The sequence below is a fragment of the Giraffa tippelskirchi genome, chromosome 11 (assembly GCF_054371585.1).
Source record: "Giraffa tippelskirchi isolate mGirTip1 chromosome 11, T2T-mGirTip1v1.2.pri, whole genome shotgun sequence".
Classification (NCBI taxonomy): domain Eukaryota; kingdom Metazoa; phylum Chordata; class Mammalia; order Artiodactyla; family Giraffidae; genus Giraffa; species Giraffa tippelskirchi.
Genome location: NC_137285.1, coordinates 33,994,238 through 34,021,664, shown reverse-complemented (window position 1 = coordinate 34,021,664; position 27,427 = coordinate 33,994,238). Strand labels below are relative to the sequence as shown.

Below are 27,427 nucleotides of genomic sequence, written 5' to 3'. Positions count from 1 at the left end.
AAATAAACAAACATAACTGTGTTATTTTCTCCTTTACAGTCACTACATGATAGTAGCACTTACATTGCATATATTTTTGCTGAAATTCTTTCATAACAGTATAGTATTTTGACAAAATTGCTAACCTTTTCTGGGATTTTTATGTGCCAGACATTAGGCTAAGCTGTTAAATTTATTGTTTTATTTAATCTTCAAACTAAACTTATGAAAGTGTATCTATTTTCATTCTGTAGATGAGAAATAAAAAAAAAATTCTTAGAATGTTAAGGAATTTTTTGAACACATACATTTATTAAATATTTCAGTAAGCTAAGGTATAACATGCAGAATAGATTTGACAGGTATAAAAGAGAAAATAAGTAAAATATAAACTATACTTCAAAGTAAAAAATTATTATAGAAGTTTAGTTGCATGTAAAAGTAAATAAGTTATTAAAGTGTTCATTCTAGATAAATACAATTGGAGATTTGGCTTTATCCCACTATCTTTCTATTATCATTCATTTCCCCTCCTTCATGGGTTAACAATAAGTTTTGTCCCAGCTCCAAACTTAGATATAATAACTTCTTTATGAATGCTCTGAAAACACATTATTAATTCAACATACTGACTCATGCTATTACAGACCCAGTGAATATTTATTCCATGCTGTGTGACTGCCCTATGTTATGTGTCTCGAGGTCTAAAACATTGCCTTTCTAATCTTTTTATTCCTGGTGCCATGAATATAGTAGATACTATGTAATTGAATCGATGGCAGAAAAATAGCAGGTGAATGCTTGACTAAAAGTTTTGATTGTTCCTCTGTTAAATGTAACATCACAGATTGTTATGTACTATTTATAAATAATTTTGAATTTAATTTGGACATTGTAGATAAATCACTTACCATGCATTGCTGTGTAATTTAAGAAACCTTTAAAGAAATGAAACAACACAATGAGTTAAACTAGTTTTAGAAACACTAATACTCCCCAAAATGATCAAAGTCACCCAATCTTTTCCTTCTCTGTGAATCCTTACCTCTACATAGTTAGAAATAGTACATGACTGCTGGTATTTAGGAGCAGAGAGGCAGAGAATGTTATGACAATACCTAACTTTCAAATGACTTGAGACAGAGGTGACATTAAGCTATAAAAATAATTCTGTGACTCTGTGTGTGTGTGAAAGTGTGTATCTGGCAGGAATTAAGATCCCTGAGTTGTGAAGTTCCTGCAAAATCCCGGCAGATACTTTCCACTCATTATCAACCCGGATCCAGCCACTGGGATGTACTTTTCCTTCTCCAAGACCGTGAAGACTAATCTCATTATAGCATGTATTTATTTTTGAATTAGTCACTATTTGAATCCAAAGAATACCTGATTGTCTTTCTCTCACTTCTTTCCACCCCAATTAGGCTCACATGCTGCTTTATTGGAGAGGTTTTCCCAAACCATAAGTGAAAATGGAACAAACATAGACATTCCCTTGATCCCCCTGTTAATGTTCACTTTAGAATACCATTATTTGTTAAAATATGTATTTCACTTATTTATTAGTTTACTGGACATTTCTTTCCATTATGATGTAAACTACTATTTACCGTTGGCTTCCCTTGTGGCTCAGCGGTAAAGAATCCACCTGCCTTGTAGATGTGAGTTTGATCCCTGGGTCTGGTAGATTCCCTGGAGAAGGAAATGGCAACCCACTTCAGTATCTCATGGACAGAGGAGCCTGGTGGGCTACAGTCCATGGGGTCCCAAAAGAGTCAGACACAACATAGTGACTAAACACACACGCTATTCATCTTGCTATAACACAGCACCTAGAACAGTAAAAAGAAACAAATATATTTATAGTGAATGATTCCATCACTGACTAAATAAGGCTTAAATCAAGATGATATATATGTGTATAGTTATATTATAATTAATAATATATTAAAAATAATTTCCTTTTCTATCATTTTTGCTAGAGTAAAATCAACTGAGCTATACTTAATAAAAATTTTAAAATATGTTATTTAATAGCGTTGTATAAATTTATTTCCTCATTTTTTATTTTTAACTTGCATAGTTTTATTTAAATAAAAAAGACTATAAACATCTATAAATCTGTAAGACTTAGGGAATGCGTAAAGAGATTTTCTATTTGGATAGGTCTCACTAGCATAAATATTAGTTGCTAACTACAAAACACTAAAATATATAATAAATACACTAGATTTTGAGTTTTGATTAGCCACTTTCCACATTTTCCCCAGAGAGGTGTCAGTTTTTTGAGTCTGAACAAATCTATGTACAGAACTGAATTTTCTCAAATATTTGTGTGTCAATTGTATAATGAATCCTCTTTTGGGAGCAAAAACTGAAATGTATGATTTACTTGTCAGATTACACAGTGAAAGTGAAAGTGAAAATGTTAGTCACTGAGTCATGTCTGACTCTTTGTGACCCCTTGGACTGTAGCCCACCAGGCTCCTCTCTCCATGGAATTCTCCAGGCAAGAATACTGGAGTGGATTGCCATTCTCTTCTCCAGGGGATCTTCCCAACCAATGGATCAACCTGGGTCTCCTGCATTGCAGGCAGATTCTTAACTATCTGAGCCACTAGGGAAGACCATACATAGTGTAGTGTAGTATAGATATAAACATATATGTACATAGTTATATCATTTATAACTCTGTATACACATGTGTGATTGCAAATATATATTCTGTGTCTCAAGATAAAAATGAGTAACATAAATCTATCATGTTAATTATAGAAATCTTAATTATAGTCCATAATATGTATCTAAGGGGGCTGATCCCGTGTTTCATCCAATGTGCTTACCCAACAAGCATTTATTGAACTTGAGGATAAGAATTCATTAGCAATACAAAATTGTAAAACACAATTACAAAATGCAAATCCAAATAGTACTCTTCTTTTATTATTATTTTAAAGTAAATATTGTATACTCATACTGTGCTACATACTTTCATATACATTAATTGTTGCAATTTAATTCCACAATAATCCTTTGATACAGGGAATATTTTTCCTGCTTGTTCAAATGACATTAAAACCTGAGAGGAAAAGTAACTTTCTCAAGGGAAAGAGAGAGGATCAGACAGAAAAATGAGATTAGTAAGAAGCCCATAAAAGCATAGGTAGAACACAGATGGGGAAGAAGGATCAGAAAGAATAAAGATGATAATGCTAATAAAACAAAGTGACACTGACTTCAAGGAGAAACATCTAATATCCTTTCATGTCCTTCTCCCCTTCCATAAGCACAATCACAGTGTTTCCATGTATGTTTTCTTGGCTAGACTGAAATGAATGTCTTCTCCTAATAGGGTAGCATAAAGTTGGATAAGACTGAAGTGACTTAGCATGCAAATGTTGCTATAGCTTTAGTTTAGGTCAATCTCCCAGTGAAGACCCACTCGGAAGCAACAGTCACCACCCTAACTGCTGATCTGTCACTAGGGATTTTGGTTTTGAGCATAGCAGTTACTATAGGGGGCTCCGGGGTGGCTCAGCAATAAAGAATTCACCTGCCAATGTGCAGGAGACACAGGAGAGGCGGGCTCAATCCCTGGGTTGGAAAGATATCTGAAGTAGAAAATGGTTCAGTTCAGTCGTTCAGTCGTGTCCGACTCTTTACAAACCCATGGACTGCAGCACACCAGGCCTCCCTGTCTATCACTGACTCCCGGAGCTTACTCAAACTCATGTCCTTTGAGTTGGTGATGCCATCCAACCACCTCATCCTCTATCGTCCCCTTCTCCTCTCACCCTCAATCTTTCCCAGCATCAGGGTCTTTTCAAATGAGTCAGGTCTTTGCATCAAGTGGCCAAAGTATTGGAGTTTCAGCTTCAGCATCAGTCCTTCCAATGAATATTCAGGACTAATTTCTTTTATGATGGACTGGTCGGATCTCCTTGCACTCCAAGGGACTCTCAAGAATCTTTTCCAACTCCGTAGTTCAAAAGCATCCATTCTCTGGCACTCAGTTTTCTTTATAGCCCAACTCTCACATCCATACATGACTACTGGAAAAACCATAACTTTGACTAGATGGACTTTTGTTGGCAAAGTGATGTCTCTGCTTTTCAATATGCTGTATAGATTGGTCATAACTTTTCTTCCAAGGAGCAAGTGCTTTTTAATTTCATGACTGCAGTCACCATCTGTAGTGATTTTGGAGCCCAAGAAAATAGTCTGTCACTGTTTCCATCATTTCCCCATCTATTGCCATGAAGTGATGGAACCAGATGCCAAGATCTTAGTTTTCTGAATGTTGAGTTTTAAGTCAGCTTTTTCACTCTCCTCTTTCACTTTCATCAAGAGGCTCTTTAGTTCTTCTTTGCTTTCTGCCACAAGTGTGGTGTCATCTGCATATCTGAGGTTATTGGTATTTCTTCCGGCAATCCTGATTCCAGTTTGTGCTTCATCCAGGAAATAGTAACCTATTCCATTTTTTCTTGCCTAGAAAAATCACATGGACAGAGGAGCCTGGTGGACTGCAGTCCATGGGGTTGCAGAATCAGACATGAATCAGCATATACTCACACAGGTCACATACAGTAACTATTGGTTACTATGAGCATTTGTGAGAAAATTCCCTGAAGTTTTCCAAACTTCGAGCCATGTCCAGAATTGATGTACTCAGAGCAGGTCACACAGAACTTAGTATCACAGGGTATTTACTGTATACTAGGTACTCTGTTAGCTTTATTCTGTACATTGGTTTAATTATATGAAGAATTTTATGTTGCAAGTGCTTTTATTACTGTTTGATAGAAGAGAAAACTGGGCATCACAAATGTTTGGTAGTTGTTTAATACAACACACTTAAAATGTTGGGAAGCAGGATTAGGATTTAATACAAAGCCTGTATATTTTAATAACCACTCCACAGTGAGTACTTTTGTGTTAATTTATCCTGTGTGCCATGTATTTCCTATTCTCCCTGCATTCTGATCACATGTTAGTCCCTTTGTGCTTAAAGTGACTATGTGTCTAGTTCTGGCTAGTAAATTGTTAAGAAATGCCATGGAGTGCCTCTGGGCTGAACATTTGATCCCAATTGTAAAACCTCCCTGAATTATCTTTTTTCTTCTAGCATGTCAAACAGCATCTGTTCAAGGGAGTGCCTACTTAATCATGCTAAGTGTCTAAATCAACTAGGATGAGTAAAACTCCCTGGCAGTTAGTGATTATCTTGAAATGAGAAATGAGAGGAAGGTCTTCTATTTTAAACCACCGAGATTGGGAGATATCTGATATTTTGGAATTATCATTGTCTGTCTTAGAGAATTAGAACGTAAACTCTTATCACCTAACCACAAATTCTGTGCACTTTTTCTTCTACTACTTTGGTTTCTTTTTTCATTTCTATTCCAAGGTTTTTTGTCTTCTCTTTCATCCAATATTTCTTTCTTCTTTCTGTATTCTTCTGGCTCATAATTTCCTATTAAAAGACGCTTGCTCCTTGAAAGAAAAGTTATGACCAACCTAGACAGCATTAAAAAGCACAGACATAACTTTGCCAACAAAGTTCCGTATAGTCAAAGCTATGGTTTTTCCAGTAGTCATGCATGGATGTGAGAGTTGGACTATAAAGAGAGCTGAGCACTGAAGAATTGATACTTTGGAACTGTGGTGTTGGAGAAGACTCTTGAGAGTCCCTTGGACTGCAAGGAAATACAACCAGTCCATCCTAAAGGAAACCATCCTGAATATTCATTGGAAGGATTGATGCTGAAGCTGAAACTCCAATACTTTGGCCACTTGATGCAAAGAACTGCCTCATTTGAAAAGACCTTGCTGCTGGGAAAGATATTGAGGGAGAGAGGAGAATGGGACAACGGAGGACGATGTGGATGGCATCACCGACTCAATGGGCGTGAGTTTGATTAAACTCCGGGAGTTAGTGATGGACAGGGAGGCCTGGCGTGCTTCAGTTCATGGGTTCACAGAGTTGGACATGACTGAGCGACTGAACTGAACTGAACTGATAATTCCTATCACAATGAAACCTTCTATGTAGTTGTGCATGCATGCTCAATCACTCAGCTGTCTCTGACTCTTTTTGACCCCATGGACTGTAGCCTGTCTGGCTGCTCTGTCCATCGAATTATCCAGGCAAGAATATTGGAGTGGGTTGCCAGTTCCAACTCTGGGGGATCTTTCTGACCCAGGGATTGAACCCATGTCTCTTGCATCTCCTGCATTGGCAGGTGGATTCTTTACCACTGTGTCACCTGGGAGGCCTGCCCTGTTGTAGTCACAATCCTATAATATGCATGTACTATTATTTCAGCATACTGTCATATACCCTATCAGTTCACTGTAAAATTCTTTAGATTCAATGTCTTATCTTACTTCCCTTTTCTTACTTACAGCACTGATCACACTGCTACACTCTTTGCTGATACTGGTTATCAAAGCCAAGCTTGAGGGAAGATTACAAGGACAGTAAGGAGTGCCCTTTGAGTATACCTAGTGGGACCACTGGAAAATCTTAAAATTCTTATAACTTTTTGTGGCCAGATAATGTGATGTCCAGAGTTATAGTACAGAGCAAGTCAAAATTGCATCACGATTCCTTTACTTCCAAAATCAAAATGTTTGTCTATGAAACTAGTTACTAGAGCAAATGGGGCAAAGTGTTTGTATAATTTAATAAGTCCAGAGAGTGTTTCTATGCACAGCAGTACAATATAATTCAAAGAAGTCATTTGCAGGAGGTTATGTTTTACTTTTAGTATTAAAAGAATGATAGATGTGGATTGGTGAAGAGTGGCAAGAGAGAACTCTAGGGAAGGAGAAAAAAAATAAATAGCACATCAAAACCATGACTGCTGAGTGGATAGAAACCTTCAGGCAAACCCAGGAGCATTATTTCCTGGCTGATGAAAAATTGTGCCATTCCATCTGAAATATCTGACTGCTTCCAGCATGTTCAAGGGAAGACCCTTTAAAATGTTAATGTATTTTTCAGAGGTCAAGAAGCAATCTGGACCATTATCTAATAGGAAAAATAGTCATGAAGAAGGAAGTGAAGACATTATGGTCATTAATTAAATAAATGTTAAGGACTACATTAATTAGTATATGAATATATTTGTTACATATATATCTTAATGGCTAAATAATGTTAATACATTTTTAAAGTTTTCATTGAAGTATAATTGATTTAAAAATTGTGTTAGTTTCAGGTGCACAGAAAAATGATTCAGTTATTCACACATATAGATACATTTTTAATATTATTTTCTCTTATAAGTTATTATGAAATATTGAGTATAGTTCCCTGTGCTATATAGTAGGCACTTGTTTATATATTTTATATGTATATTAGTGCATCTATGTTAATCCCAAACTCCTCATTTATCCATCCTCTCCTTTCCCCATTGGTAACCGTAAGTTTGTTTTCTGTATATGTGTGTCTGTTTCATTTTTGCGTATAAGTTTATTTGTATCATTTGTTTTCTATACTCCACATATAAGCAATATCATATGATATTCATTCCTCTTGTCTGGCTTACTTCACTTACTATGATAATCTCTAGGTCCATCCATGTTGCTGCAAATGACATTATTTCATTTTTTATTATGGCTGAGTAATGTTCCGTTGTGTATATATACCACATCTTATTTATCCATTCATTTGTCAATATACATTTACGTTACTTCCATGTCTTGGCTATGTAAATAATGCTACTTGAATATTGGGGTGTATGCATCTTTTCAAATTATGGTTCTCTCTAGATACATGCCCAGGACTGGGATTGCAGGATCATATGATTTTATTAGTTTTATTATTAGTTTTATTAAGGAACTTCCATGAAGTTCTCTGCAGTGGCTGTACTAATTTATATTCCCACCAACAGTGTAGGAGTGTTCCTATTTTCTCTGCAACCACTCTAGTGCTCATTATTTATAGAATTTTGATGATGGCCATTCTGACCAATGTGAAGTTATACCTGATTATAGTTTTGATCTGCATTTCTTGTCTTTTCTCAGAGTTTGAGCAAAAATTTTTGAAATTTTTAAAGAAACATAAAGACCTGGAATAACCAAAGTCATCTTGAGAAAAAGAGAGCAGAGTTGGAGTTGTCATGCTCCCTGACTTTAAACTATACTACAAAGCCATAGTAATCATAACAGTATGGCACTGGCACAAAAACAGAAATATAGATCAGTGGAACAGGACATAATGCTGAAAGAAAAATCCACCACACCTATGGTAAATTAATCTACACAAAGGAGGCAAGAATATACAATAGAGAAAAGACAGTGCCTTCAACAAGTGATGCTGAGAAAACTTGGCAGCTATATGTAAAAGGATGTAGTTAGAACGTCTCTAACACCATACACAAAAAAATAAATTCAAAATGTATTAAAGACCTAAATGTAAGACCAGATACTATAAAACTCAAGGATAGGATGCTGTTTGACATTAATCACAGCAATATTTTTATGAATTTGTCTCAGAGAGTAATGGCAATAAAAACAAAAATGAACAAATTGCATCTAATTAAACTTAAAAGCTTTTGCATAGCAAAGTAAACAAATAAAACAAAAAGCCTACAGAATGGGAGAAAATATTTGCAAATAATGTGGCTGACAAGTAGTTAATCTCCACAATATAGAAATAGCTCTTACAGATCAATATAAAAAATGAAATAAAAAATGTGCAGAAGATCTAAATAGACATTTCTCTAAAGAAGATATACAGATGACCAAAAGGTGCATGAAAAGATGCTCAATATTCCTAATTGTTAGATAAATGCAAATCTGATTGTTTTCCTCAAAAAGTAATGTTTGAAAAAGAAGAATATTAATTTTTTTTCCTGAGAAATGAAATTCTACCCTTAATTGAGCTAGTGCCTGGAGTTCAGTTTCCAGAGAGCCAGTTTATACCAGCACACACCATAAGATATAGAAGATCTGTGAGTTAAGGACACCATATGGATCATAATCCTTCCTATTCATTGCACAAAAGGAAGAAGTTATCTTTAGGATACTGACCAGTCCATAGTCCTTCCCTTTGCTCAAATTGGAGATACAAACTCTGTTTCCTAAGGCTTTCTATACACTTGCCATTGGGAACATTATTTTTGTGTCACAGAGCTTCTTGCTGTTCAGATATCCTTGAATAGGTCACAAGGCAAATGGCAGTCAGTGTCTCTATTCATAAGATATGCAAAAACATTATGGTTTCTTGGAGGACTGTCTCCCAAAACACATTGGTAGTACTACCGGTGTCAGGAAATCAGAGTCACCATCAAGTATAAGGCCTAAACTGATGCTTGTGTGTGTTTCAAAACTGATTTGCAAATCAAGTACATAGTTACAACTTCATTGTACTTTTTCCTGGTTAGTTTTGTCCTTTATAGAACTTTAAGGAAAAAAAATGTTTTGTTGACCTTTGAATGTGTTGCTTGCAAGTTTATTCATTTAAACTGGAATATATTTGCTAATCTGGGGAAAATTCGGCATGTGGTGGACTGAATCATTTTGCTAGGCAAAATTAAGTCAATAAAGAAATATATCTGACCTCTAAGATTCTCAAGATAAGAACCTACTAGTCATTTGATCTTTTTGAGAATGAATTGTCAAAACACTACTGTCATTACAGATGTGTAGGATGGTGTGCATAAAGTCTGTTCCTTAACACCTCAATGACCCTACGTTAAGATACTTTTTGTAAAGCTTTAAAAATAGTTGTTATAAACTTGAAATAGAGCTGTTTTCATTTGAAGATTTTAAGTTGTGAAATGTTAAAAATGGGAAAATTAACCTTCTACTTACATATATTCAACAATATGTAACAAAACTAGTCAAATAAAGTCAAATTCATATAGTATATAAAACCAAGCTTGTCCATATTCCAGAAAACTCCATTTATGCACTAGTCTTGAGCACTTAAGATTTTTTTTTTACCACTCTAGAATGAATTTTCAAGTGACCTGAGCTACAATGCTTCCTCTTACCCAGCACACATATAGATTTAGATATAGATGATAGATATAGATATATAGGCTTTTCGGGTGGCACAGTTGTAAAGAGTTCAGTTCAGTCGCTCAGTCATGTCCGACTCTTTGCGATCCAATAGACTGAAGCACTCCAGGCTTTCCCGTCCATCACCAACTCCCTGAGCTTGCTCAGACTCATGTCCATCGAGTCGGTAATGCCATCCAACCATCTCATCCTCTGTCGTTCCTTTCTTCTCCTGCCTTCAATCTTTTCCAGCATCAGGGTATTTTCCAATGAGTCAGTTCTTCACATCAGGTGGCCAAAGTAGTGGAGTTTCAGCTTCAGCATCAGCCCTTCTAATGAATATTCAGGACTGATTTCCTTTAGGATTGACTGGTTGGATCTCCTTGCAGCCCAAGGGACTCTCAAGAGTCTTGTCCAACACCACAGTTCAAAAGCATCAATTCTTTGATGCTCAGCTTTCTTTATGGTCCAAATCTCACATCCATACATGACTACTGGAAAAACCATAGCTTTGACTAGACAGACATTTGTCGGCAAAGTGATGTCTCTGCTTTTTAATATGCTGTCTAGGTTGTTCATCGCTTTTCTTCCAAAGAACAGGCATCTTTTAATTTCATGGCTGCAGTCACCATCTGCAGTGATTTTGGAGCCCAAGAAAATAAAGTATCTTACTCTTTCCATTGTTTCTCCATCTCCATCTATTTGCCATTCTTTACAGTTGTAAAGAATACACCTGCAATGCAGAAGATGCAAGAGACATGGGTTCGATCCTTGGACTGGGAAGATCCCCTGGAGTAGAAGATGGCAACCCACAGCCTGGCAGGCTATAGTCTACAAGGTCACAAAGAGTCAGACACAATTGAACATATACACATGTGCACACCACACACACACACACACACACACACACATAAAGATAGATAATTGAAAAACTTAACTTATCCTTGCTTCCCTAACAGTAATTGATCCTTTTACTGATCAAGAAGCACCAGCATATTAGGACCTAGGTGCAGTTAAATAGGTTTTTTCATTACTGTTCATTTCCTTTTGATTGACTTCCAAATCTTTCTTACCTTTAGATCTAGTTGTATTCTTCTCCTTGTTTCTGTGGAGAGAATAATGCTAGTTCACATCAGTTTACTAAAGAAAAGAAAGCTATTCATGCACCCAGATCTACCACTAATTATGTACATTATACTACCTATTATTCAAAAGAATACAGATATCAATGTTTATAACAAGGTTCATTGTGGTTACTTTAAATTTGTACATGTAGGAAAAAGGGTTATGAGTGAAGAACAGGCAAATGAGATAAATTAATATTAATAAACCGCAAGCTAGCATTTATATTCACTTCTTCAGTGCGAAAATTAATCATAAATGATTTGTACATCTTTCATTATTAAAATTCTATTGAGAATTCAATTAGACAATCTCTGTATTATAAATGAAAAGAAATATTCTTATTTATGAGTTGACATTCAGCACGTTTAAGAGAGAAAAATCTTATAGTATATAGATCACTATTGAAACGAATAGGATTATTTTAAACTAATATTACTCACTGCTTGTTTTTGGCATCAGATCCCTAGTATATGAGGAAGTGGTTTTAGATCTATAAGATAGTAAAAAATATTCAATCCATCTTTGCACACATATAATACTGATGGGAAAAGCGAGTGCCTGAGAGGCAAAGGTCTTTGCTGAAGATCACATAGCTAGGTGCTGCTCAGTTGAGAACCCATGTTTCCTGTCTTCTGTAACAGTTCCACTTTCCTTTAACACATGTGTGCATGCTACGTTTTTTCAGTCATTTCTGACTCTTTGCGACTCTATGGACTGTAGCCCCCAAGGCTTTCTGTCCATGGGATTCTCCAGGCTAGAATAATGGAGTCGGTTGCTGTGCCCTCTTCCAGGGGATCTTCCTGACCCAGGGGTGGAACCTGTATCTCTTACATCTCCTGAATGGAAGGTGGGTTCTTTACCACTAATGCCATCTGAGAAGACTAATTGGTAGACTCATCCAGCAAAAAAAGTCTTTTCTAAACCTCTTTGTCAAAAGGTTGCTTACATATGTGGTCAACAATGCTGGAATGTGGTTCTGCTTTTTCCTAAGAAAGGTGCCTCTTTTTGCTTTCTCAATATTTAATAGAATTTATTTTTTCTTCCAGTTTTAGGTTCACAGCAAAATTGAGTATAGAATGTGAAGAGTGCCCATATACTGCCTGGAACCCCACCTTTAAGCCTTCCCCACATCAATATCCTGCACCAGATGGTGCATTTGTTACAATTCATAAACCTACATTAATAAATCATTATTATCCAAGGGCCATGGTTTACCTCAGGTTCCATTCTCAATGTTCTACACTTTATTTCAACATGTGCAATAACCTGTGACCACCATTGTAGTATCTATAGTACAGATACTCTGTATTCTGCTTATTTATCTCTCCTTCTATAACCTCTGATAATCACTGATCATTTATTGTCTCCACAGTTTCACCTCTTCCAAAATGTCATGCTCTTGGGATTATATACAGTGTACCCCATATAGTTTGACTTCATTCACTTAGTATTATGTACTTAAGATTCCTCCATATCTTTTCATGTCTTAATAGCTCGTTTCTTTTTAGTGCTGAACAGTATTCCATTGACTGGATGTGCCACAACTTAACTTACTGAAGGACATGTTGGTTATTTGATTTGATAATTAAAAATAAAATTGCTCTAAACATCTATGTGCATGTTTTTGTGTGAAAATAAGTTTTCAAAACATTTGGGGAAATTCCAGAGTGTGATTACTCAATTATGTGGAAGCGTATGATCAGTTTTATAAGAAAGTGTTATACTGTCTTCCAAAGTGGCTGCACCATTTTACAATCTCACCAGCAATGAGAGCTGTTCCACATTGTTGTTAAGTGTTTGGTGTGGTCAACTTTTTTTAATTTTAACCATTCTGATATACATATAGTTATATCTCAATGAGGTTTTAAGTTGCCATTCACTAAAGACATGTATGACTTTTAACATACCTATATATTTATTTGCCATCTGTACATTTTTTCTGGTGTAGGTGTCTGCTCAGGTTTTTTTACCCATTTATTAAATTGGGTTATTAGTTTTCTTATCATTGAATTTTGCGGGTTCATTGTATGTTTTGAATAAGAGTCAGTTGTGCTATTTGAAAATATTTTCTTCCTGACTGTGGCTTGGTTTCTCATACTCTTGATATTGTCTTTCACAGAGAAGACATTTTTAATTTTAATGAAGTTCAGCTTACCAATGATTTTTTCATGCATCATGCCTTTATTTTAAAACTCATTTCCATACTCAAGGTCATTTACATTTTCTCTTTTGTTGTCTTCCAGGAGATTTATAGTTTCTTTAACATTTAAGCCTGTGATTCATTTTGGGTTAATTTTTCCAAGGGCTTAAAGTTTGGGTCTAGATCCATCTTCTTTCTTTCTTTTTTTAAATCTGTGGGATGTCCAGTTGTTCCAGCACCATCTGTTGAAAAGAATACCTTTGTTTCATTGTGTTGCCATTACTCTTTCCTCATAGATCAGTTGATTAAATTATCCTGGATCTCCTGTGGACTCTGCTCTGTTCCATTGAGCTTTTTGTATTTTTCCACCAGTACATTCTTGGTGTATTGGTGTATATAGTAAGTCCTAAGTCCATTAGTGTCAGTCCTCCCATATTATTCCTTTTTTCAATATTCTATGAATTTTTATATGTCTTTTGCCTCTCGAAATAAGCTTTAGAATCAGTTATCAATATCTAAACAAATAAGCTGTTGAGATTTTGACTGGGATTGCATTGGATCTACAGATCAAATTGGGAACAGTTGGCATTGTGACAATATTGAACTTTTATATCCATTAACATGGACTATCTCTCCACTTATTTAGTTCTTTGATTTTGTTCATTTGAGTCTTATAGTTGTCTTTATATAGATCTTATAATTATTGTGTGAGGTTTATATCTAAGTATTTAATATTTCTGGGTAAATTTACCACTGGGCCACTGGGAAGCCTATATATCATTAGCTAGAGTTAAATATTTATTCAGAATTTTTTAATAATATTGAAATACATTTTCCATACTATGGAAAACCCAGGTCTTATGTCTTTATTTTCTGAGTTTGGACAATGTGTACATTTGTGAAAGAGGCCTCAAGGTCTAGGTGGTGCAAGATTGAAATGTCATCATTTCCCAAGAAAATTTCTTCATGCCTCTACCAAGGCAGTCTGTGCCCTCATTCCTCCTGATGCAACCAATGTCCTGATATTTTTCACCATAATATAGTTTTACTTGTTCTGAAATTTCATGTTAAAGAGATCTTCTAAATGTGTGGATTTATGTAATTCTTTTATGATTTTAATGTTATTGAGACATTTCTATGTTATTGTGTCTCTCAACAAGATACTCAATTTTATTGTTGGATAGTTTTCCAGAATATGAATATACTACAGTGTTTTGTTTTAAATCCATTTCCCTTTCATGAAAACCTGGTTGGAATTCTTAAAAATAAAGCTTCCTAGGACATTCCTATACAAGTCCTTTTTGGCTGTATATTTTCATTTCCCTTTGGTCAGTAACCAGCCATGAATTCTTGTTTTGTAAGGTAGGTACATTTCTTTGAATAGGAAACTACTAAAACTTTTTCTAAAGTAGATGTGCAATTTTACATACTCAAAATTAATGCATAAAATTTTCAGTTACTTCACATTTTGGCAACATTTGCTGTTTTCTGTATCTTATTCTGAGGAGTCTTATTCATTATAGAATTTAATATATAATTTGAGTTTTCTTGATGACATTGAGCATCTTTTCATTTTCTGTATGGGTCATTCAAGAATTTTATTTTGTAAAATTTGTTCAAATCTTTTTGCCTATTTATTGTGATATGTATTTTTTATAGTTGGTTATATCATTCATAAATATTTCAAAGGCTATAAATTATGGAAGTATTTATATTATCTTAAAATTGCAAGCTCAGTAAAGCTACTGTTAGCCTCTTTAGTGTAATTTCTTTGAAAAAAATAGACATTAAAAAGGGTCTACATTTGGGGAGAAGTTTTAAATATTTAGCTAAACAAAAATTAAAAGCTGTAACTATTAACACAAATTAGCTGTAATGAAAATAATGCTATATTTTATTAAAGTGCATGTGAACATATATGTACATATTTATATATGTATATTAATATATACCTATATATTTATAATTATATAATAATTAAAAGTACATAAATATTATGAATCTATATTTAAAATTATATATAATGATACACTTTCATGGGTCACAGCCTTGTGGTGAAGGGGCTTGAGTAACTAAATGAAACTATAAACCATGCCACGTAGGGCCACCCAAGACCAACAAGTTATATTGAAGGTTCTGACAAAATGTAGTCCACTGAAGGAGGAAATGGGAACCTACTCCAGTATTCCTGAGAGGAGAACCCTGAACCATATGAAAAGGGAAAAAGATATGACACCAAAAGATGAGCCTCCCAGCTCAGAAGCTGTCTAATATACTGAGAAAGAGCAGAGGGCAATGACTAATAGCTCGAGAAAGAATGAAGAGGCTAGTCAAAAATGGAAATGATGCTCAGTTGTGGATGTGTCTGGTGGTGAAAGGAAAGTTCAATGCTGTAAAGAATGATATTTCATAGGACCCTGGATTGTTAGGTCAGTGAATCAAGGAAAATTGCATGTGGTCAAGCAGGAGATGGCAAGAGTAAACATCAATATCTTGGGAATCAGTAGACTAAAATGGATGAGAATGAGCAAATTCAATTCGGATGACTATTATATCTACTACCGTGGGCAAGAATCCCTTAGAAGAAATGGAGTAGCCATCATAGTCAACAAAAGGGTATGAAATGTGGTAATAAGATGTAATCTCATAAATGAGAGAATGATATTGATTCCCTCCCAAGGCAAACCATTCAACATCACAGGAATCCAAGTCTATGCCCTAATCACTGATGCTAAAGAAGCTGAAGTTGAGGGGTTCTATGCAGATCTACAAGACTTTCAAAAACTAACACCAAAAAAGATATCTTTTCATCATAGTGGATTGGAATGCAAAAGTAGGAAGTCAAAAAATACCCAGAATAACAGGCAAGTTTTGTCTTGGGGTACAAAATGAAGGCGAGCAAAAGCTAACAGAGTTTTGTTAAGCAAACACTCTGGTCATAGCAAACACCCTCTTCCAACAGCTCAAGAGATGAATTTAGGCATGGACATCCCCAGATGCTCAATATCATAATAAGACTGTTTATGTTCTTTGCATCCAAAGATGAAGAAGCTCTATAAAGTCAGCAGAAACAAGACCTGCAAGTGACTATGGCTCAGATCATGAGTTCCTTGTTACAAAATTTAAGCTTAAATTGAAGAAAGTAGGGAAAACCCTAGGATATGCAGGTATGACCTAAATCAAGTAACTTGATTATATAGTGGAAGTGATGAATAGATTCAAGGGATAAGATCTGGTAGACAGAGTGCCTGAAGAACTACGAATTGAGATTCATACCACTGTACAGGAGGCAGTGACCAAAACAATTCCAAAGAAAAAGTAAAGCAAGAAGGTAAAGAGGGTATCTGAGGAAACTTTACAAAATAGCAACAAATAGCTGAGGAAAGAAGAGAAGTTAAAGGCAAGGGAAACAGGGAAAGGGATACTCAACTGAATGAAGAGTTCCAGAGAATAGCAAGGACAGATAAGAAGGTCTTCTTAAATGAACAATGCAAATAAATAGAGGTAAACTATTGAGTTAGAAAGACTATGAATAAAATTGAACCTATCAAGGGAACATTTCATGGAAGGTTGGGCACAATTCAGAAATGGTAAGGACCTAACAGATGCAGTAGAGACCAAGAAGAAGTGGGAAGAATACACAGAAGAATTATACAAGAAAGGTCTTAATGAGCCAAATAACCACAATGTTGTGGTCATTCACCTAGAGCTGGGTATACTAGAGTGTGAAGTCACATAGGCTTTGGGAAGCATTCTACTGGCAATGATGAAATTCCACCTGAGCTATTTCAAATCTGGAAAGATGTTATTGCTAAAGTGCTACACTCAATATGTCAGCAACTGAGGAAAACTCAACAGTGGGCACAGGACTGGAAAAGGTCAGTTTTCATTCCAATCCCAAAGAAAGACAATGCCAAAGAATGTTCAAACTGATGCACAGATTTTGCATTCCAGCAAAGTTATGCTCAAAATCCTACAAATGAGGCTTCAAAAGTATGTGAATCAAAAACTTCCAGATGTATAAGCTGGGTTCAGAAAAGGCATAGGAACCAGAAACCAAATTGCCAACATTCAGTGCAACATAGAAAACACAATGGAATTCCCAAAACATAAACATCAACTTCTGCTTCATTGACTACACTAAAGCCTTTGACTGTGGGAATCACAACAAACTACGGGAAATTCTTAAAGAGATAGGAATACCAGGGCACCTTACCTGCCTCCTGTATGATGGTCAAGAAGCAACAGTTAGAATCAGATACCAAATAATGGACTTGGTCAAAATTGGGAAAGGAGTACATCAAGGCTGTATATTATTACCCTGCTTATGTTACTTCTATGCAGAGTACATCATGTGAAATGCTGGACTGGATGAAGCACAAGCTGAAATCAAGATTACCAGGATAAATATAAACAACCTTAAATATGCAGAGATGACACCACCCTAATGACAGAAAGCAAAGAGAAACTAAAGAGTCTCTTGGTGAAGGAAAAAGATAAGTGAAAAAGTTGCCTTATAAATCAACAACAAAAAAATGGAGACCATGGCACCCAGTCCCATCACTTCATGGCAAATGGATGGGGAAAAAATGTGAACAGTGGCAGCTTTTATTTTCTTGGGCTCCAAAATCGCTTTGGATAATGATGGCAGACATGAAATTAAAAGACAATTATTCCTTGGGAAAAAGCTAATGACAAACCTAGAAAGTGTATTCAAAAACAGAGACATCACTTTGTTGACAACGGTCCATATAGTCAAAGCTATGATTTTTCCAGTAGTCATGTATGAATGTAAGAGTTGGACCATCAAGAAGGCTGAGCACCAAAAATTGATGCTTTCAAACTGTGGTGCTGGAGAAGACTCTTGAGTGTCCCTTGGATAGCAAGGAGATCAAACCATCAATCCTGAAGGAAATCAACCCTGAATTTCATTGAAAGGACTGATGCTAAAGCTGAAGCTCTTATACTTTGGTTTCCTGATACAAAGAACTGACTCATTGGAAAAGACCCTGATGCTGGGGAAGATTTGAGGGCAAGAGGAGAAGGGGGTGACAGAGGATCAAATGTTTGAATGGCATCTCCAGCAATCTCTGGGAGATAGTGAAGGACAGGGAAGCCAGGTGTGCTGCAGTTCATGGGGTCACAAAGAGTCAGACATTACTAAGCAACTGAACAACAACAACAAGGCTTCAGTTCAGTTCAGTTCAGTCATTCAGTCATGTCTGACTCTACGACCTCATGGACTGCAGCTTGCCAGTCTTCCCTGTCCAACAGCAACTCCTGGAGTTTGCTCAAACTCACGTCCACCAAATCGGTGATGCCATCCAACTATCTCATCCTCTGTCATCTCTTTCTCCTCCTGCCTTCAATCTTTCCCAGCATCAGGATCTTTTTCAATGAGTCAGTTCTTCACATCAAGAAGAATATTCAGGGTTTATTTCCTTTAGGATTGACTGGTTTGATCTCCTTGCTGTCCAAGGGACTCTCAAGAGTTTTCTCCAACCCCACAGTTCAAAAGCATCAGTTCTTCGATACTCAGCTTTCTTTAAGGTCCAATTCTCACATCCATACATGATTACTGGAAAAACCATAGCTTTGACTAGATGAACCTTTGTCGGCAAAGCAAGGTCTCTTCTTTAATATGGTTGGTCATACACAGACCTTTTGTATAAGCTTTTCTTCCAAGGAGCAAGCATCTTTTAATTTCACAGCTGCAGTCACCATCTGCAGTATTTTGGAGCCCAAGAAGACAAGACTTCAGCAGTATGTGAACCGAGAATTTTCAGATGCACAAGATGGAATTAGAAAAGACAGATGAACCATCGATCTAATTGCCAAAATTACTTGGATCATGGAGTAAGCAAGGGCTTTCTGCAAAACATCTACCTCTGCTTCATTGATAACACCAAATCCTTTGACTATATGGGTCACAGCAAACTGCTGAAAATTTTTAAAGAGATGGGAGCACCAGACCATCTTACCCATCTCCTGGGAAACCTGTATGTGGGTAAAGAAGCAATCGTTGGAACTGGACATGGAAAAATGGACTGGTTCGAAATTGGGAAAGGAGTACAATAAGGCAGTATGTTACCACCTTGCTTATTTAACTTCTATGCAGAGTATATAATGAGAAATGCCTGGCTGGACGAATCACAATCTGGAATCTAGATAGCCAGGAGAAATAACAACTTCAAATATGCAGATGATACCACTCTAATGGCAGAAAGTGAAAAGGAAATACAGAGCCTCTTGAAGAGGACAATGAAAAAGCTGACTTGAAACTCATCGTTCAAAAAACTAAGATCATGGTATTCTATCCCATCACTTCATGGGACATAGAAGGGGAAAAAGTAGAAGCAGTGACAAGTTTTATTTTCTTGGGTTTCAAAATCACTGTGGATGGTGACTGTGGCCATGAAATTAAAAGAGGAAAGTTCCTGTGAAGGAAAGGTATTACAAACCTAGACAGTGTATTAGAAAGCAGAGACATCACGTTGCTGAAAAAGGTCTGTATAGTCAAAACTATGGTTTTTGCTGTAGCCATGTATGACTGTAAGGTCTGGACCATAAAGGAGGCTGAGAGCAGAAGAATTGATGCATTTGAATTGTGGTGCTGAAGAAAACTCCTGAGAGTTCCTTGGACAGCAAGGAAATTAAACCAGTTAATTCTAAAATAAATCAACACTGAATATTCATTGGAAGGAGTAGTGCTGAAGCTGAAGCTCCAATACTTTGGCCACCTGGTACAAAGAGCCAACTCATTGAAAAGACCTTGATGCTGGGAAAGATTGAAGGCAAAAGGTGAAGGGGGCAGCAGAAGTTGAGATAGTTAGATAGATAGCATCACCAACTCAATGAACATGAATTTGAGCAAACTCAGGGAGACAGTGGAGTTGGAGAGAAGTGTTGCTTGCTGCAATCCATGGGGTCACAAAGAGTTGAACAAAACATAGTGACTGAACAACAACAACAATAATAAGATGATTGCATATTTACTATACTATGTAAGTATATGTAAAATTCTAAAGCATAGATGAAAGTGAAAATTGTTTAGTTGTGTCCGACTCTTTGCAACCCCATGGACTATACAGTCCATGGAATTCTCCAGGCCAGAACACTAAAGTGGGTAGCTGTTCCCTTCTCCAGGGTGTCTTCCCAACCCAGGGATCAAACCCATGGATCCTGCTTTGCAAGTGGATTCTTTATCAGCTGAGCCACCAGAGGAGTCCAAGAATACTGGAGTGGGTAGCCTATCCCTTCTCCAGAGGATCTTCCTGACCCAGGAATTGAACCAGAGTCCCTTGCATTGAAAATGGATTCTTTACCAACTGAGCTATCCCCCTCAGTCAGTCTCTCCCATTAGGAAGCTTCCACAAGCCTCTTATCCTTCTCCATCAGAGGCAGACAGACTGAAAACCACAATCACAGAAAACTAACCAATCTAATCACATGGATCACAGGCTTGTCTAGCTCAATGAAACTATGAGCCATGCCATGTAGGGCCACCCAAGATGGACAGAGAGTTCTGACAAAATGTGGTCCACTGGAGAAGGGAATGGCAAACCACTTCAGTATTCTTGCCTTGAGAACCCCATTAACAGTATGAAAAGGCAAAATGATAGGACACTGAAAGACGAACTCCCCAGGTTGGTAGGTGCCAAATATGCTACTGGAGATCAGTGGAGAACTAACTCCAGAAAGAATGAAGGGACAGAGCCAAAGCAAAAACAACACCCAGCTGTGGATATGACTGGTGATGGAAGTAAACTCCAATGTTGTAAAGAGCAATATTACATAGGAACCTGGAATGTTAGGTCCATGAATCAAGGCAAATTGGAAGCAGTCAAACAGGAGATGGCAAGAGTGAATATCAACATTTGAGGAATCAGCAAACTAAAATGGACTAGAATGGGTGAATTTAACTCAGATGGCCATTATATCTACTACTGTGGGCAAGAATCCCTTAGAAGAAATGGAGTAGCCCTCATAGTCAACAAAAGAGTCCAAAATGCAGTATTTGGATCCAATCTCAAAAATGACAGAATGATCTCTGTTCGTTTCCAAGGCAAACCATTCAAAATCAGAGTAATCCAAGTCTATTCCCTGACCAATAATGCTAAAGAAGCTGAAGTTGAACGGTTCTATGAAGACCTATAGGACCTTCTAGAACTAACACCCAAAAAAGATGTCCTTTTTATCATAGGGGACTAGAATGCAAAAGTAGGAAGTCAAGAAATACCTGAGTAACAGGCAAAGTTGGCCTTGTTGTACAGAATGAAGAAGGGCAAGTGCTAATAGAGTTTTGCCAAGAGAACACACTTGTCATAAGCAAACACCCTCTTCCAACAACACAAGAGAAGACTCTGTATGTAACCAGATGGTCAATACTGAAATCATATTGGTTATATTCTTTAAAGCCAAAGATGGAGAAGCTCTATACAGTCAGCGAAAACAAGACTGGGAGCTGACTGTGGCTCAGATGATGAACTCCTTATTGCCAAATTCAGACTTAAATTGAAGAAAGTAGGGAAAACCACTAGGCCATTCAGGTATGACCTAAGTCAAATCCCTTACGATTATACAGTGGAAGTGAGAAATAGATTCAAGGTATTAGATCTGATAGACAGTGTGCCAGGAGGAACTATGGATGGAGGTTAGTGACATTGTACAGGAAGCAGGGATCAAGACCATACCCAAGAAAAAGAAATTCAAAAAGGCAAAATGGTTGTCTGAAAAGGCCTTACAAATTGCTGTGCATAGAAGAAAATCAAAAGACAATGCAGAAAAGGAAAGATATACCCATTTGAGTGCCGAATTACAAAGAGTAGCAAGGACAGATAAGAAAGCCTTCCTCAGTGAGCAATGCAAAAAAAAAATATAGGAAAACAATAGAATGGGAAAGACTAAAGATCTCTTTAAGAAAATTAGAGATACCAAGGGAACATTTCATTCAAAGATGGACACAATAAAGGACATAAATGGTATGGCCCTAACAGAAGAGGAAGATATTAAGAGGTGGCAAGAATACACAGAAGAACTATGCAATCACAATGGTATGATCACTCACCTAGAGCCAGACATCCTGGAATGTGAAGTCAAGTGGGCCTTAGGAAGCATCACTACGAACAAAGCTAGTGGAAACGATGGAATTCCAGTTGAGCTATTTCAAATCCTAAAAGATGATGCTGTGAAATTGCTACACTCAGTTTGCCAGCAAATTTGGAAAACTCAGCAGCGGCCACAGGACTGGAAAAGGTCAGTTTTCATTCCAATCCCAAAGAAAGGCAATGCCAAACAATGCTCAAGCTACCGCACAAATGCACTCATCTCACATGCTAGCAAAGGGGTTCTCAGAATTTTCTAAGCCAGGCTTCAACAATATGTGAACCGTGAACTTCCATATGTTCAAGCTGGATTTAGAAAAGGCAGAGGAACCAGAGATCAAATTGCCAACATCCACTGGATCATTGAAAAAGCAAGAGAGTTCCAGAAAATCATCTACTTCTGCTTTATTGACTATGCCAAAGCCTTTGACTGTGTGGATCACAACAAACTGTGGAAAATTCTTCAGGAGGTGGGAATACCAGTCCACCTTTCCTGTCTCCTGATAAATCTGTATGCAGGTCAGGAAGCAGCAGTTAGAATTGGACTTAGAACAACAGACTTGTTCCAAATCTGGAAAGGAGTATGTCAAGGCTGTATATTGTCACTCTGCTTATTTAACTTATATGCAGAGGACATCATGAGAAATGCTGGGCTGGATGTAGCACAAGCTGGAATCAAAACTGCTGGGAGAAATATCAACAACCTCAGGTATGCAGATGACACCACTCTTATGGCAGAAAGAGAAGAAGAACTAGAGAGCCTTTTGATGAAATTGAAAGAGGAGAGTGAAAATGTTGGCTTAAAGCTCAACATTCAGAAAACGAAGATCACGGCATCTGGTCCCATCACTTCATGGAAAATAGATGGGGGAATTATGGAAACAGTGACAGACTTTATTTTTTTGAGCTCCAAAATCACTGTAGATGGTGATTGCAGCCAGAAAATTAGAAGACGCTTGCTCCTTGGAGGAAAAGTTATGACCAACGTAGACAGCATATTAAAAAGCAGAGATATTATTTTGCCAACAAAGGTCCATCTAGTCAAAGTTATGTTTTTTCCAGTAGTCATGTATGGATGTGAGAGTTGGACTATAAAGAAAGCTGAGCACTGAAGAACTGATGCTTTTGAACTGTGGTGTTGGAGAAGACTCTTGAGAGTCCCTTGGACTGCAAGTAGATCAAACCAGTCTATCCGAATGGAAATCAGTCCTGAATATTTATTGGAAGGAATGATGCTGAAGCTAAAACTGCAATAGTTGGACCACCTGATGAGATTAACTGACTAATTTGAAAAGATCCTGATGGTGGGAAAGATTGAAGGCTGGAGGAGAAGGGGATGACAGAGGATGAGATGTTCGGTTGGCATCACTGACTCAATGGACATGGGTTTGAGTAAACTCCAGGAGTTGGTGATGGACAGGGAGGCCTGGCGTGCTGCAGTCCATGGGGTTGCAAAGAGTCGGACATGACTGAGCAACTGAAATATACTGAACTGAGCTATCACATATTGTTAAAAAAAAATTTGGAACTCATCTATTGCAGTTAGTTTATGAGTCACTTAAATTAATTAGTCACACCCAATTTAAAGCCTAAAATAGTATTTCCCTAGTATATTATCCTATAAGTCTCTTCTCTGAGAAGATTAATGATAGGCAAACAAGAAATAGCAGATATATCATTGAAAAGAAGAAATTAAAACTCCAGTTAAGGAAAAAAAGCATAACAGAGTATGTAACTATTGTAATGAGAAAAGGTCTCTTCTTTCATCACATTATACTAAATTTTTGACACATTTTATAAATGAACTATTATTTAATCTTTAAGCGGTATGTAAGTAAAAGATATTTAGCCCTACTGAGGCCTACCTTTAATCTGTGAGTGTGATAGGCATGTGGCAAGTGTTAATAAAGCTCATTATGTCATTGACTGTATCAATTTTATTCCATCTATCGAATGCTGTTGACTTCCACTTTTTGTATTTATCCTGTAATTTTAGATTTATACATTTTGAGATATATGTAAATGAACTAAGTATATAATTAAGGATAATTCTGAAGGCTATTTTCCAAGAGAAAAAAAAATTAAATTTTTGAAACCTGATTAAATTTATTTACACATAAGTAAATGAAAAGACTGTGCTGGGTAAGATTGAGGGCAGGAGGAAAAGGGGACAACAGAGGATGAGATGGTTGGATGGCATCACTGACTCAATGGACATGAGTTTGTGGGGCTCCGGGAGTTGGTGATGGACAGGGAGGCCTGGCATGCTGCAGTCCATGGGATCACAAAGAGTCAGACACGACTGAGCGACTGAACTGAACTGAACTGAACACATAAGTTAAAATCACTAATAGTTGAAGTTAAAATGTGTCTTATCTGTCTACTATTCTAGTACCTTCATTTGGCTAATGAAGAATTCAGCTCCTAATTGTTACATGTCCAAGTTGCTAAAATCAATTAATGAAAAATTTGCGAATAAAATTATGATCTTCTTCCTTTCTAAATTTAATTTAAATTTTATTTTTGACTGCCTTGTGTGGGTTTCTCTTGTTGCTGTGCACAGACTCATAATTAGAGTGAACAGGCTTCTCTCTATTTGTAGCATGTGGATTTCAGCTTGCTGACCAGGGATCAAATACATGTTTCCTGCAATGGAAGGAGGATTCATAGCTACTGGACTATGAGGAAAGTACAAAATTTCTGATTTTCTAACAATGAGTAGATAGAGACTCTACACATTAGTGATATCTTTTCTAAAACTTTTTAAAGACACTCTGTCATAACACTTACATACATGAAGCCTAGGTGTAGTATTGCCTATATAAATATTTCCACTCATAAATATAATAATATTTCTACCAATTCTATTCAATTTTCAGCTCCTATATAGAAGCATTTTCTTCAAAACTTGAGATTCCAATTAACTATGCGTTCTTCCCAAAGAAATGCAATTCCTTTTAATTTTCCATGTGAAAATCAGTCGTTTAAGTCCATCATCATAATAATCCCTTTTAAAAGGTAAATATAATTGAGTTATGCATTATAGATTAAAACTCCTTACTGTAAAACCTCTTGCTGTGTTCATTGTCTCTCTCTCTATAAAATTGTTCCTGAAGATCTTAGGATTTTTCCTTTTGATTGATATAATAAAATTCCTTATTCACCTCCCAGAAGTCTGCATTCATTGCCCCTGAGAACATTATTTCTGTGAAATGTTCTGCTGAAAATGGATTCTAATGACCAAGTCATTTGGAGAAAACTGCATATTATGCTTCTGTGAAAATCCACAATGCACAAGAGCATATTAAAGCCTGAGAAATATTCTAAACTTTGCTTAACCTAGAATTTCCCAACTAAATGAACTATAGAGAGATTTGAATACCTTCTGATATTCTGGGAAACACAATTTAAGTAACTCTGCTCTAGTGACTTTTAGAACTAATTACTGCTATACACATCAACTGACTTTGCCATCTCTTGAAACTAACAATGTTCAAGCTTTGGCTTAATATTTTTTGTAGTAACAAAGTAATAATTTATACAGTGTCTATTTTAGGATATTTTTCCTAGAAAGAGAATGCTGATGCTGTGCTAAGAATTATCAGACAGAATTTAAATTACAAACCGTTCGTGTATGAAGCACTATTTCTCAAAATTTTGCTATCAGTAACTAGACCGTTGTTGAAAAAATATTGAAATACATCAACTTTTAATTTGAGGTAGTCAGATACAGCAATGTACATAGGTCATCACTGCACATTTAAATGCACATTAATATACGTATCCACCCACAGAGCTATCACTCAGATTATAATGCAAATATTTCCTGCGGTCCAGAAGATTCCTCTTGCCACTTCTAATCCACACTGTCTTTTGAAGGTAATAACTATTCCACATTTTTCACCATTTCTGTAATTTGTTTTGCTTTTGAACTTGATATTGATAGAATCCTACTATAGGAACTTTTATGTATGCATTTTTTTGTTGCTAAACACTGTATCTGTAATATTTATACACACTGTTGAATATACAAGAATTTCATTGTTCATATTAATCTAAAGTGCCCTGTCACATGAAATTCACATTTTTAATGCATTCTGCTAATGATGCGTATTTGAATTGTTTCCAGTTTGGGCCTATTAAGGCATTCTCACATATGCCTTTTTCTGGACATCTGTACTCATTTCTCTTGGAGTGTAATTGTAAGGTGACAGGGTCAGCATAAATTTAGTTTTAATAGATAATTCTGAAGAGTTTTCAAAGTGATTGTACCAGTGTATTTATTTTTGTAAAATATTTCAGAATGACTCTTAAGAATTGTTTTAATACTAGATCTATTAATTGTCTACCTAGTTGGAAAAAAATGAGATGTGAACAGATGTTATATTATTGCTGCTGCTGACAAATGTTGAACAAAACAGTTATAGAATGATTAAGGGACTGAATATTCATAGTTCAAGAAAAAAAAATACTAAGACTGAAGCTCCAAAATTTCCTGTTAAGTCTTTTTTTGAAAGTTTAGTACAATGTGAATTAGTATACAATATCTGACTCAGGAAAAGTCATACTTCAACTATGAATTTAACTTAATGATAAATCACAGAACTTTATAGTTAAAAATCTTCTTAAGGGTATTTATCTCTTTTGACATGTTAGAAAACTTGGTGATTATGAATTTCAACTTCTTAGAGCTGTTGTACATAGTATAAACATCAAAGTGTTTAACATTATTATTTAATTATTTCATATAAAATACTCTCCAGGTATGGTATTTCATATTACACACTTTAAAAGAAGGGATTTGAAGAAGCTTCCATCTCTCCTCAAACATTAGTAAGATTGACCTCAACATTTTATTCTTTCAGTGTTTACTAATAACCAGTAAAATCAGATTTTACTGTAGAAAACTATATTCCCCTGAAAGAGTGCTTGCCACTGAAAAGCGTAAAAATTTTTATATTAATTTTGTGAATATCTTTTTTCATAATATTATTACTATTAATTGTAGAGACTTGCTGAACATAGAATCTTATTGAAATTGCCTAAGATTATAATGCGTAAAATGCTA

At 36.2% G+C, this 27,427-nt stretch overlaps 1 protein-coding gene across 5 annotated transcripts in view; it reads left to right on the top strand.

Moving 5' to 3' along the window:
- The window catches only part of FSTL5 (follistatin like 5), a 780,511-nt gene that overhangs the window by 42,420 nt on the left and 710,664 nt on the right, over positions 1–27,427 (top strand). The window lies entirely within an intron of this gene.